The sequence below is a fragment of the Rhinolophus hipposideros genome (assembly GCF_964194185.1).
Source record: "Rhinolophus hipposideros genome assembly, chromosome: X".
Lineage (NCBI taxonomy): Eukaryota > Metazoa > Chordata > Mammalia > Chiroptera > Rhinolophidae > Rhinolophus > Rhinolophus hipposideros.
The window spans coordinates 60346437-60360030 of record NC_138046.1 but is presented as its reverse complement, the minus strand read 5'-3'; the positions used below and the strand labels follow the sequence as shown (position 1 = coordinate 60360030).

General features: G+C 36.5%; 1 protein-coding gene across 2 annotated transcripts in view; it reads left to right on the top strand.

Moving 5' to 3' along the window:
* DIAPH2 (diaphanous related formin 2) overlaps positions 1-13594 on the top strand; it is an 842313-nt gene that overhangs the window by 811248 nt on the left and 17471 nt on the right. The gene's annotated exons all lie outside the window — the stretch shown is intronic.

The following is a 13594-nucleotide window of genomic DNA, read 5'->3' as shown; positions in this document are numbered from 1 at the left end:
CCACTTGTTCACCTGGCAGTTGGCTTTGAATTATATTTTATTACCAATCAACTTAAATTAAAATACCCAGCTTACAGTAAAACACTACAGACAGTATCTCAAATACTAAAACATACTGTATGTAAATAGCATTAAGCTTAAGACAAAGATTAACCGAAACAATGACAGTGAACATTAATGTCATGCCAGTAGCTTTGAGCTCCTTCCCTCAACAATGTGGAACATGAAGAAATTACCAGAAGGCATTGCAGTGACTTTTCTAACCTGCATTTACAACTAGAAGAACTTTTCACATTTCAGTCTCAACTATGCCCAAGTCGAGTGCCTTTTAATAAAGACATGGTGCCAAACATCAAATAAATACATACATCTGGGTGTGTGTGTGTGTGTGTGTGTTCATAGCCATCGGTCCATCCCAGAGTGCATCTCACCAAGGCACTAGCCCAGATAACTATGTTCTTTTCTTCTCAGGTGTTTGTTTAAATGTGTACTTTAAGGACTTTATGGATAGTGTGCGATGTAAATATGTTTTAGGCCCATCGAAATGCAGATTATAGGAGATACATATTTTTTTCCAGGGAACTTTTCCCTATCCCATAACTAAATTACTGAATGTTGTATTAATAGAGTTATAGGAGTTTGAAGCATATTGTTACTCTCTTAATTACTTTTTTAGAGTGATTATTATACGGGATCATCAGAAGATCATAGTCTGTCATGTTATTGCAATCTTTCATTATGAATATACGTTTTATAAAAGCTTAATCATATGCTATCCAATACGTGAATGATAGAACTATTATGGTTGTATGGTTCATTACCCTACATCTCATTCCTTGTTTTATGTCTCTCATATCTTTATTGTGTAGAGTATTTATGACAAATCAATTTTCTTCTCTGGAAGTCAGTATCATCATCTATAAAATGAAGGGTTAGACTTCACTTAAATAATCCATAAATTCCCTTCCAGCTCTCAAATTCTGTGTTCCATTGAATATCCCCAAACTATTATAGAAGTTCATAGGGCTCTTTTAAAAACTAGATATCTTTTATAGAACATTTTATTGACCTGCACAAATTGAGATCTGATGTGGTATAAAAACTCCTTTCTGCTTAAGACAAATACTGTTTATGATATCAATTATGTGTGGAATCTAAGGAAAACTGAACTCATAAAAACAAAGAGTAACGTGGTGTTTACCAGGGGCTGGTGGGGGGTGGGGGATAGGAGAGATATTGTTTAAGGGTACAAACGTGCAACTAGTAGATAAAAAAGTCCTGGAGATCTAAGGCACAGTATACTGTTAATAGACAACGATATTCTGTTATAAACATCAAACTTGCAAAGAGACTAGATCTTAATTATTCTTACTACAAAGAAAGATGATAATTTTGTGACATGATAGAGATGCTAGCTAACAGTACAATGGCAATCCATATAACAACGTATAAATGTATCAGATCAACTTGTTGTACACCTTAAACTCCATATGATATTGTATATCAAATAGCTTTCAATTAAAAGAAAGAACTACGCGTCTCTGCTTTAACCTATGATGGGAGATCGATGTGTTGGAAAATGTTTAGCCGAAGGAAAGGGAAGATACGGGGATTATCAGTCTTCAGGTTTACGATGAAACGGTGACCAGTTTTCACTGTCTTAGTAAAGGATAGACTAAGAGGGAACGAACTGTACGAAATGCCAAAGTGGATAATGTCATGCTGCATGAGAAAATGCTGAAGAAGCTAGAGATTCTCCAAGAAAGTAACCATTTGATGCAAAATATCAGCTAGCCACCCCTCTGGGGTGCTTTAAATCCAGGGAGTCTCAACATGAGCGGGTGCGAAGCAAGATTGGAGCTGTTTCTCACAATTCAGCAGGAAGGCACTTTATATATCTGCTTAACGTATTTATTAATGAATTACTTATTCTTCTGAGCTGTTTCTCCTAAGGGAGAAAACCCTCAGACCTAACCTGTAGAAAATTGGCATTTAAAGATACCGACATCCTCTTTGCTCCCAAACTTAGATTGTATGCACAAATTTATATGTAGTTCACTTACATGTGTCCAGATATAATGACAGAACATGATCCCACCCCTTCCTCCACACTAACGAATGTGAAAGGAGGAAAAGTGGCAAAAGGGACCATTTTGATGTCACTGTCATTCTTTTTAAGGACAGCTACATTCACTGATGAGAAAAAAACCGGCATCTGTAAAATTTTTGAGACCAGTAATACTTTCTTGCTTTCTTTTCTTATAGGTAAAGGTATAACTTTTTAGTAGTCAGTAATACAAACTGAATGAATGGGTGATATTAGAGTTGCTTTTAAAGATGCCAATTATGAAGCAACTGTGACTGACCAGAATCAGTATATTCACAGTCAGAAGCGTGTGAATTACGTTGTATCTATTAATCCTTGTAATCACAGCACATTGTATAAAAATAGATATACTTTCTAAATAATCATTAAGTATAAGTTGAGAATTGAGTAAGTCACAGATGGTGGCTCAGAGACACAGCTAACAGGTAATAATGGGCTCATCTGATTAATGTTGAGTCTTAGTTTTTCTTTACTGTTATATGATGGAGGTCGTGGATAAGCAGTAAGGATGACAACCCACTCGAGAAAGAACCAGTTTTAAAGTGCTTTTTTTTTTTTAAGTTTTCCCACTTAAATATTACAAAAAAAGCTGAATTGCAATGTTAACTAAACATGAATAAAAAAATGTTGATATTTTATTTAACCTAAATATAGTAATTACGAATAGGCTGCTTTTATGATTCTCAGATTTAAAATATATCATTTTACATTGGGAATACAGAGGAGATTGTCACTGTGATGGTGTAATAAGAAAATTTGTTTTGAGTGCATAAAAAATACGGTAAATGATTATTGCAATATAAGGGGGAAGGTTGTTTGCTTTTGGTAGTCTGTCAGATGTAGCCTCAGAAGAAAAGTGTGGTAGCCGCTTGACATAAAACAGTAGCGGAAGGACACAAGCTCAGAGAAATTTTTCCCAGCTGCAGTTATTAAAGAAATTCTTTTAGAGAAGAGAGGCAGCTTTTTTTTTTCTTTCCATTTTTTGCTTCCATCTCTGAATCCTTTGCTTTCATGTGGCATGCAAAGCGTCTGTGCATGGCAGCCTGTAAGTTCTGTTATTTAAACTGCCAACTGTTAAAATGGATTGAGTTGAACTGGAGGAGAATAGCCCCACTGAGGCAAATGCATTTTTCCACCCCCTCTTTCATAAAATATTGTAAGGAATAGCTAGAAAGTTTCCCCTCAGACTTTCATCTAAAATGGTTGGATTATAGCTGTGTAAAAGAATCATTATTGACTCCTGACAGTTTTGGAGAGGAGGTGAAGAGACTTGTCTCCTGACATTCTGTGCGCTTTGTCAAATCAGGCACTTTGATCAGAAGTATCAAGTGAAGGCTGATGTCACGGAATGCCTTGAAGCAGGAACTTCCGCTTGTCTCCTGTGACTTCCTGTTGTTGTTTTTTTTAAGGAACCAGAATGGGTTATAAATTGATGGGAATGTGACTGGACACAAACACATTTATTGCAGGCTCAGCAACCGTTACATATTAGTGAAAGGAGGCAAGGGGCAAAGGGGACCATTCTGATGTCACTTACATTCTGTTTAAGGACAGATTCATTCACTGATGAGAAATAAACTGGCATCTGTAAAATTTTGGAGACCAGTAATACTTTTATGCCTTCTTTTCCTGGGGGTAAACATATAACTGTTTAATAGTCATTACTAGAAACTGAAAGAATGGGTGATGTTGGAGTTGCTTTTAAGGATGCCAATTACGAAGCAACTGTGACTTATCATAATCAGTATATTACTGTACCAAAAAGTGTATCTTTTTCTTACCTAGGTACATGCTATTGCTAATGTACCACTTTGGCTAAAGTTAATGTCAAAATCCAATATTTCAAAGGTGATATGCTTTTTATTAAGAGATATAGTTTGACCTTAACTTCCCACCTGAAAAAGGCCATATTTCTTACACATCAACTCTAAAATTAGTCCCATTTTCTGACTTTTCTTGTTCTTTATTCACCTTGCCAAAGAATCTCTGTAATTGGCTTGCTCTGCAAAGCGTTTTATTTGCCCTTCTGAACATTAGCTGTTTTAAGAATGTATTATGGCAGGGAACACAAGAATGAACTTCAACTGCCTCCATGCCCTCACCCGCCTTGCCAAATGAATGCTTCTGTTTTGAGTATCCCAGAGAAGACTGAAATTGCTGAGATGTAACTGGCCCCAAGGAGTATTCTAAGCAGAGAAGCCATTCCAGGAAAGACAGTAGCTGTGTGCCCAGCATGGATCTTGGCCTTGCCCTACTTCCAAGCATCGAACGTATCCTCATAGTCATTTCTTCTGTATTGTGATTTTTTTTTTTAAGTGAAGCACTTTTAGATGTCCCATATGGTTTAAAACAAATCAGAAATTCATGTCCTAAATGTTTCGTTAGTCAGAATAATTAAGTTGATCAGTTCTGGGAGCAGTGGAAGCAAAATAATGGGGTCATTGAAGCAGGCAGGCTCTAATGGGAACCTGAGCTCATTCAGATATCAAATCTAATAATTGTTCTACACCTGTATGCACAGTCCCATTGAGCAAATCCACATGAAAGGTTTAGTGGAACACTTTCAATGTTATGGTCCAAAGGGACTTGCTACTGTTTTCACAAGAAAGCACTGAATATTTTTTGGCAATATGTTTTTTTTATGATGTGTTAACTAAGCTCTGTGTGTTTATGTTGGTCCCCTATCCCTACCTCGGGAGGAAGAAAAGGGAGATATGTATAACTAGAAATAGTTTTCTTACCACTTAAGGATACTAAAAGAGTACTCGAGCATTTGCCACCTGGAGGCAATACTATTGGATGACTGAACTTACTGGATTGTGTGTGTGGGGGGGGAGAGGGGTTTCCATGGGGGAGAAGGGGTTGTTAACCTATGCAACCTACTAGAGATGAGGATCACTTAACCCTTTCCCTTCATAAAATAACGTGTTACCAAGCATGATTTTGGTTATTGAAGTATACAGTAGCAATTAGGCATTCTGTAGAAATGCAGTTTGATTTCTATGTCACTATACAACTATAGCAGCAAATTGACTGCTTTTGATTCTCCTGCAAGATATCTAAGGAGAGTTGACAGACCCAAAGGGTTTTTTTTAAAGATCTAAAGAGTGGAAGGATGAATTTAATTCTGCCCTATAATGACCGTTGAACTAACAGATCTTCAATAGAACTCTGTCATTGGAAGCTTCAAAGCACACAGGAAAATTAAAACGTTGGCAGTATATCCTGAACAGCTATGAAAGATCTGGACAACCTTCTTCACCGAAAAAAGGCAATCAAAGCTGAATTAACTTGCGTAAAGAATAGTCTTACTATTACGTTGGTGCAAAAGTAATTGCAGTTTTTGCAATTATTTTTAACCTTTTAAACCGCGATTACTTTTGCACCAACCTAATACATACACACAAACCTATTCATGAGTATTGTGCTCTAATATTTTTACTTTCTCTCTGGATAAACAAAAGAACATGTTCGTTTGTGTATTCATTCAGAAATCATTTATTGAGTGCCTGCTATATTCCAGGCACCAACGAAACGGATGCAAATGGAAGTTCTTGCGTTTCCAGAGCTCACAGTAAAGTAGGGGAGCCAGATGGAATGGGACAGTCACAGGATACAGCTCAAGCTGAATCGTAACAGATGGGTAGGAGTTTCGTGAGCAGGAAAAGAAAAAGGAAGAGAAGCATGTTACAGGGAAGAGAACAGCATTTATGGAGGCAATAAGCGAGCACATGCAAGGAAGAGAAAGCAGTTCAACATTGCTAAAGAATACATAGGAGAAGCTAATAAAATGAAACATCCTTAGAGGCCTTGGATAATAAGGAGTTGGATTTCTTATTGCATGGGTGATGAGGAGCCATATCCAGCTTGTTTTGCATAATCTCCTAGCAACACGGAAGTTTGGGTAGGAGTGAGGCTAGACGTTGGAGGGATTCACTAGGGCTTTATTTTATATATATGTATGCATAGGCAATGGAAGAAGGCCTTACCTAGAGCAGTGGCAGTGGAGATGGTGAAGAAGAAAAAATAGAAAGAAGAAAAAACAGAAAAAATAGATCCGAGAATGATTCAGGAGTCAGAATTTGGCTGATGGTTTGTTTTTTGTCTTTTATTTTTATGACTTGGTATATGTTGGCTGTATTAGTTTGCTAGGCCTGCTGTAATGATGTACTACAAACTGAGTGACTTAAACAATAGAAATGTAGTGTCTCACAGTTCTGGAGGATAGAAGTCTAAGACCAAGGTGTCAGCAGGCTCATGCTCCCCATGAAGGTGCTAGGGAAGGGTCTGGTCCAGGCATCCCTCTTAGCTCCTGGTGGTCTGCTGGCAGTATTTGACATGCTTTAGCTTGTAGAATCATCATTGTGATCTCTGCCTTCGTCTTCACATGTCATTCTCCATTTGTGAGTGTCTCCAAATTTCTCCTTTTTATGACACCAGTCATGTTGGATTAGAGCCCGCTGTAATGACTTCATTTTAATTTGACTACCTCTGTAAAGATTCTATCTGCAACTAAGACCACATTGTAAGGTGATAGGGGGTTAGGACTTCAACATGGGGTGGGGGGAGGTAATTCAACCCCGTAGCATGGCCCCATTCATCCAAATAAGGAAGCATGAAATGGAGAGAATAGAATCAAAGGAAAGGAAATCAGTTCAATGTGGATCTTGAGTGAATGGTAGCTTTGGAACAATGAAGAGAAATATTTAGAAGGTGACTGAAGCTGTAGCCTAAAGCCCAGGAAATGTAGAAATGAGATTCATTAGCGTAAAGGAAGTAGAATAGTTGAAGTTTTGCAAGTGAATGAATATACCCAGGGAGAGTGGTTCATGGAATGTATAGAGTAATACGGGGAAAGGGCAAAGACTAAAACCCTGAAAAATACTAACATATAAAGGATAAGGAAAACAGTCGTGGCTTATAAAATAGATAGAGAACAATCAGGCAAAGACGTGATTTGAAAATTAAGAGATAGTGGTAGGAGAGAGTTTCATGGAAGGAATAATTGTTGACAGTACCATGTGCTACAGAGAGGTCAAGAAAAATAAAAACAAAGAAAAATCCTAACGCTTAAGGCAGGAATGTGATAATGACTCACAATAGGCCTATCCCTAACGACAGTTATCATGGTATGTACCCTGTATTTTGAATAGAATTTCACCCTGTGTATTACTAGAGAAAAGAAAAGAATGGTATTAATGACTCCAAGGCTTTGTCATCTAACTCAAGGCAATCAGACGCCATATTGAATGAAATCGGGGTATTGAGCAAGTCCCAAATTTCAGTTTGAATAGGGTGTCCATCGTAGTCCATTCAGTGACCTCGATCATCAGCCCACTGCTCTTCTCACTCTGTACACTTTTCTGAGTGATGGCTTCTGTTACCGTCCATAGGATACATCTCCCAAGTCTTTCATACTCTTTCCACACCTCGCCCCTGCACGTCAGTCTTGTAATATCTAACTGCCTGCTGTAAAGCTCCACCCGGATAGACATATCCAACTTGACAAATCCCAAACTGAACTCATCATCTTCTCCTTGAATGCAACTCCTCTTCCTGTATACCCTATCTTAGTGGACAGAACCTCCATTCTCCCAAATGCATAAGCTAGAACTTTTAGAGTTGTCTTTACCTCTTTCTCTATCCTCCATGTCCAATTAATCCCTAATTCTTGTATTTAAGCCCCTCCACTACATGATCACCAACTTGAACTATCTTAACAATTGCACTCCCTACTGCACGTCTAAAGCCGAAGAGCTTTAAAATGGCACATGAGACCATCCATGATCTGACCGTTACTTCTCCAAGCCTCAGAGCCCAAAGTCCCCTGCTTTGAATCAACACTCTTTGGCTTGTAGCCAGCCATGCACGTTTTTTTCCTTCTCGTTTCCTGTCTCCCTTTTCTCACAGTGTCTCCTTTGCCAGGAACATACTGCTCCTCCAGGCTAATCCATCCTCATCCTTTATGAATCAACTAGAACATTGCCTTCTCTAGAAAGCCTTCCCAGAGATGCTTCCCGAAGGCTTGGCTAAGTGTTCCTTTTCTGTGCTCCTTTAATCATAGTACTCACGGTAACTGTATTCTAATTATATTTATATGTTACACTCTTAAATGAGACTGTCTTGAGGGAAAGGGCTGATGCCTCATTTTTGTAGCAGGGGATATAATATAATCTCAGTTCTAAAACTGGCTCACTGAGAACTGTGGAGCAGACTACAGAAGCCCTAATACATTTCATCAGACTAATTTTTAAACCAAAAGGCCATGATCACGACGTAGTACCTGCCTGGACAGAAGAGACTGGCTCCTTTATCTATGGTACACAGTCAGTGTGCACGGAAGAATTGTTGAAATAAATAGCAGGCCAGTTTTTGGACAGAGGGAGGTCTACCTGACATGGGAACAGAGCCTGGTTATGACGGCAAGGAAGGCTCCGTCTTTCCAGTGAATAGGTCTGCTCAAGAAACCAAATTCAAAGTCAGCGGGTTGCCTGGTAAATCTACAGTGTTGGGGGCAAAAAAAATAAGTGACTGGTTTTACTAGATGCATCATTCAAGCCAGGCTAAAATTTCTAGAAATAATCTCTCCCTACTCTAAGGAACAAATCTGTCCAGACAACTGAAATCCTAAAGCAGAGAAATAATAGAAAGCAGCCTGGCAACATTTTTCTACCCACTGGATGATAATAAGAAAAAATAAATGAATTGACAATAAGAAAAAATAAATAAATTGCTATAAAATTTTCATTGCTTCCCAAAGGTATAAAAATACCCCAGCCCATGATGACATGCGAAATTAATAAAAAGTCAAAATCTTGATAAATTCTGATTTCCTAACTGATTTTTATTAAGTTTTTGTTTTTATAATCTGAAAAAGACTTTCATAAACATCTGTTTGTATCTTATCCCATTGTCACAAAAGTGGCTAAAACCTGTCATAGTCTCCATAATGAGGCTGTCTGGACTTTAGAGAGTATCGTAAGAACTTGAGGGTGAAATCTTGGATTGTGGCTCGTAGGTTAAATATAAAAAATATTAAGCTTTTACTCTGTTTCAGGTACCATTCTGGTCCTTTTACATTACTGCCTCATTTAGTCCTTGCAACTATCCTGTTAGGTGTTTAAATATTATTTTTGTGTTCACAGAGGGGAAATTAAGTTTGGGAAGACATAGCTATTTAGGAAAACATAGCTATTAAGTGAGACAACAAAGATTTGAACCTGTATGGTCACACAATAGAATTTTGATCTGTCTATAATACAAATTGTGGATAACCATTAGAGACACAAACCTCTTTTTGCTTGTGGATTGTTGACTGATTTTTGTGTGTACGGGTGTCACATCTGTCAAAAGATTAATATGGGCCAGGTACTAAATTACCTCATTTAATTCTCTTTACACCTTACAATGTAAAATACTACTAGTATCCTCATTTTGCACATGAGGAAACTGATGTTTAGATGCATTTTGCAAATATATAAATGGGAAAATGGCCTGTTTTCTTTAAAAAAATAAAAAACAACTGTGTCTAGTTATCTACATTAATAACTTCGAAGACTGCATATGCCTATTAGCTTTACTCCATTGTTACATACACAACGTTGCACCAATACCAATGGTGGTAAGAAAGAGTACAGTGCTGCATGCCAAGACTAGACTCCCCTCTCAACCCCCGCAGCACCTGCATTAACCAAGAAGAATACCCCATATGCTTGTCTTGTTGAAAATGGGTCAGTATTGTCTACGATCACAGGACAGACTTTATTTTTAATTTTTAATTTGTAGGTAACATGTTGCAGCAAAGCAATTTTTAAGTCTTATTTGATTTTACCGTGGCACTAAAGCTCTTCAGATGCTATCACAACATACCACCACCTTATCTTTCTGAATTTTTACCCATCTTTTTGGAGAGAGACAATGTCTAGGTTTACTTCTTAAGACTAGAACTTTTAGAATTTAGAATCTAAGATTCATGAAATACTTTAATAAATGACACAGCGTGTGAAAACATTTATTTGTGCTCTAAAAGCAGTCAACTTTGAGCTATTACTTTTTCTTCCTAAAATTTTTCAGTTACAGTTCACATGCGATATTATGTCACTAGATGTACAACATAGTGACTAGACTTTTATATAACTTCCGAAATAATCACGTGCATAAGACTAGTACCCACTGAAACAATACATGGTTATTATATATTGACTATATTCCCTAAGCTGTACTTTACATCCCCATGACGATTTTTATAACTGCCAATTCGTACTTCTTAATCCCTTCAACTTTTTCACTCACCCTCCCATCCCCTCCCATCTAGGGACCATCAGTTTGTTCTCTGTATCTATGAGTTTGTTTCTGTTTTGTTTATTTCATTTTTAGACTCTGCATATGAGTGAAATCATACAGTATTTGTCTTTCTCAGTCTGACTTATTTCACTTAGCATAATATCCTCTAGGTCCATCCATGTTGTCGCAGAAGGCAAGATTTCACTCTTTTATTGCTCAGTAATGTATCATTTTATCACCTCTTCTTTATCCAGTCGTGTATCAATGGACACTTAGCTTGATTCCGTGCCTTGGCTATTGTGAATAATGCTGCAGTGAACATAAGGTTGCATATATCTTTTTGAGTTAGAGTTTTGAATTTCTTCCAATAAACACTCACAAGTGAAACTGCTGGGTCACATGGTAGTTCTGTTTTTAATTTTTTGAGGAACCACTATACTGTTTTCCAGTCACTGCACCGATTTATAATCCAATCAACAGAGTACAAGTGTTCCCTTTTCTCCCCATTCTCACAACACTTATTTGTTGATTTATTGATGATATCCAGTTTTACAGGTGTGAGATGATATCTCCTTGCGGTTTACATTTGCAGTTCCCTGATAATTAGTGATGTTGAGAATCTGCTCACCTGTGTTGGCCATCTTGCGTGTCCTCTTTGTAAAAATGTCTATTCAGGTCCTCTACTCATTTTTTAATTCGATTGTTTGGGGGTTTCTTTGGTGTCGAATTGTATGAGTTGTTTATAAATTTTTGACATTAACCCCTTATCAGATATATCATTGGCAAATATCTTCTCCCATTCAGTGGGATGTCTTTTTGTTTTATTGATGGTTTCCTTTGCTGTGCAAAAACTTTTTCGTTTGATGTAATCGTATATGTTTATTTTTTTCTTTTGTTTCCCTTGCCCAAAGAGACATATCAAAAAAAAAAAAAAAAAAAAAAAAGCATTGCTAAGAGCAATGTCATAGAGTTTACTGCCTATGTTTTCTTCTAGGAGTTTTATGGTTTCATGTGTTACATTTAAGTCTTTAATTCATTCTGAGTTTATTCTTGTTTATGGTGTAAGAGAGTGGTCTCATTTATTTTTCTTTCTTTTCTTTTCTTTTTTTTTTTTGCATGAATCTGTCTAGTTTTACCAACATAATTTACTGAAGAGACTGTCATTACCCCATTGGATATTATTGCCTCCTTTGTCAAAGATTAATTGACCATATAGGCCTGGGTTTATTTCTGGGCTCTCTGTTCTGTTCCATTGATCTATGTGTCTGTTTTTAGGCCAATACCATGCTGTTTTGATCCCTATGGCCTTGTAGCATAGTTTGAAATCAGGTAGTATGATACATCCAACTTTGTTCTTTCTCAAGATTGCTTTGGCTATTGAGGTTCCTTTGCGATTCCATATAAATTTTACCATTATTTGTTCTAGTTCTATAAAAAATCCATTGGTATTTTGATAGCAATTGCATTGAATCTATAGATTGCTCTGAGTCATATGGACATTTTAACAATATTAATTGTTTCTCTCCATGAGCGAAATATATTCTTCCATTTATTTGTATCTTCTTCAACTTGTTTCTTCAGTGTTTTATAGTTTTCCAAGTACAGGTCTTTTATCTCCTTGGTTAAATTTACGTATTCCTAAGTATTTTATTCCATTTCATGCACTTATAAATGGGATTGTTTTCTTACTTTCTCTTTCTGATAATTCACTATTGTTATATGAAAATTCAGCAAATTTCTAATTATTAATTTGTATCCTGCTAATTTACTGAATTAATTTATTCTAATAATTTTTGGTGGTATCTTTAGGGTTCTCTCTATATAGTATCATGTCATCTGCAAGTTATGACAGTTGTACTTCTTTCTCCCTTTATGTCCATCAATAGTTTCTTTAAACCTTTAAGTACTCCTATGTTGGGTGTGTAAATGTTTATAAGAGTTATATCCTCTTGTTGGGTTGCTCCCTTTATCATTATGAAATGTCCTTCTTTGTACCAGCTTTGTTTTAAAGTCCATTTTGTCCGACATAAGTATTGCTACCCTTCCTTTTTAAAATTTACCTTTGCATTAAATGTCTTTTTCCATCCCTTTACTTTCAGCCTGTGTGTGTCTTTCGATCTGAAGTGGGTTTCTTATAGGCAACATATGTCTGAGTCTTGGGTTTTTTTCTTTCCCAATCCATTTAGACACCCTATGTCTTTTGATTATAGTGATTAGTCTATGTACATTTAAAGTCAGTATTGATAGTTATGTAGTTATTACCATTTTATTTTCTGATTGTTTTCATAGTTCTTCTGTTCCTTCCTATTATCTTGCTCTCTTGTATGCTGATGACTTTCTATAGTATGCATGGGTTCTGTTCTCTTTATTTCATGTTTATATTACATTGGTGCAAAAGTAATTGCGGTTTAAAAGGTCAATAATTGCAAAAGCCGCAATTACTTTTGCACGAACGTAATTACCTTGTAGATTTTTGGTTGGTAGTTACCCATGTACTTCATATATAGCAAGCTGTGTTTACAGCAGTCTCTTTTAAGTTGATGGTTGCTTAAGTTCGAACACATTCTAAAGTCACTACAATTTTTACTCACCCTCTTCACGTTTGTTTGTTTTCTCATTATTTTTTATTTCCTGTGTGTGTTTGTGAGTATCATTTAGTTTATTGTAATTACACATGATCCTCTTACTTTTGCCTTTTAACCTTTGTACTGTGTTTCCCCGAAATTAAGACCTAGCCGGACAGTCAGCTCGAATGTGTCTTTTGGAGCAAAAATTAATGTAAGACACGGTCTTATTTTACTATAATATAAGACCGGATCTTATATAATATAGTATAAGACCCGGTCTTATATTAATTTTTGCTCTAAACGACACATTAGATCTGATCCGATGAGGTCTTATTTTCGGGGAAACACGGTACTAGCTTTATAGTTGGTTGATCCCCTGCTTTTATTACGTGTTTGTGTATGTCAGCGAGAACTTTTTTCTTTCTTCTATCTTCTTATCAATATTTTTTATCTGTTCTTTAAAAAGTGCCTTTAACATTTGTTGTAGAAATGGTTTAGTGGTTATGAACTAACCTTTAGCTTTTTTTCATGTCTGGAAAAATTTGTCTCTCCTTCAATTCTAAATGATAGCTTTGCGGGGTAAAATAATTTTGGTTGTAGGCCTCTGCTTTTTATCACTTCGAATATTTTTTGTCAC